The following is a 1,149-nucleotide window of genomic DNA, read 5'->3' on the forward strand; positions in this document are numbered from 1 at the left end:
TGAGTGTGTGTGTGTGTGTATAGAGAGACAGCCCCCCACCCCGCCCCGCCCCGCCCCGCCCATCACCCCCGTCCCTGGGAGCCCGCGGGACCTGGCCGGCGAACTCAAACGGCCCGGCCCGGCCCGGCGCGGGGCCTGGGGCGGGAGGCGGCGGCGGGGAAGCCCAGAGAGGCTCGGCTTCTCGAGCGGGGCAGGGGCGCCCTCCGCCGCCGTCTAGGGCCACACCACCCTGAACGCCCCCGATCTCGTCTGGTCTCGGAAGCTAGGCAGGGTCGGGCCTGGTTAGTACTTGGATGGGAGACCGCCTCGGAATACCGGGTGCCACAGGCTGCTGCTTTTTTTTTTTTTTTTTTTTTCTTGCCTCTTGTTCTGTCCCCTTTCTGGGAGCGCGGCGGCGGCCCGGGGTGGGGGTCACCCCCACCCTCAGCGCCCGCGCGGTGCCTGGCGCCCCAGCCCGCACCGTGGGGCCTCCTCTTGTCCCAAGCCGCGACACCGCGGCCACGCGGCAGCATGCGTGGCATCTGGACTGTCAGGTCTCAGACCAAAGGTCTGCTCTGTGGGAACCGACACGCTGGAGGAAACCTTGAGAGTCTGAGAGGGGAGGGAGTTCCAGAAGAAGGCCAGGATGTCATTTTGAGGGAGTATGTGACCAGAACTCGTCCCGTTGCTTTTGGGGTTCTATGGGCTACACGCAGGAATCTTTGGTGGTGGCACCTGATGTTGGGGGATCCGGAGTCACACCCAGACCTGCTCCACAGGCCTCCTTTTACCTTTCTCTTCGGATTCATTATTTTTAAAAAGTGTCTCTTACCTCTAGGATTGCATTTTCTTTTCACTCTCTTTTCAAGCAGATGATGGGAGTACAAGTATTCAGGTGACATGTGTTGCCCGTGCCCCCCTCCCCCCTGTGTTCTTTTTTTTTTTTTTTTTTTGAGACAGAGTCTCGTTTTGCTGCCCAGGCTAGAGTGAGTGCCATGGCGTCAGTCTAGCTCACAGCAACCTCAATCTCCGGGCTCAAGCAATCCTGCTGCCTCAGCCTCCCGAGTAGTTGGGACTACAGGCATGCACCACCACGCCCGGCTGTGTTTTTCTATATATATTAGTTGGCCAATTAATTTCTTTCTATTTTTAGTAGAGACGGGGTCTCGC

At 59.2% G+C, this 1,149-nt stretch overlaps 1 pseudogene; it reads left to right on the forward strand.

The window, feature by feature from the left end:
* The first annotated feature begins 211 nt into the window (after positions 1-211).
* On the forward strand, positions 212-330 carry LOC142861358 (uncharacterized; annotated as a pseudogene).
* Positions 331-1,149: the final 819 nt, after the last annotated feature.

Source organism: Microcebus murinus, chromosome 16, assembly GCF_040939455.1.
Source record: "Microcebus murinus isolate Inina chromosome 16, M.murinus_Inina_mat1.0, whole genome shotgun sequence".
NCBI lineage: Eukaryota > Metazoa > Chordata > Mammalia > Primates > Cheirogaleidae > Microcebus > Microcebus murinus.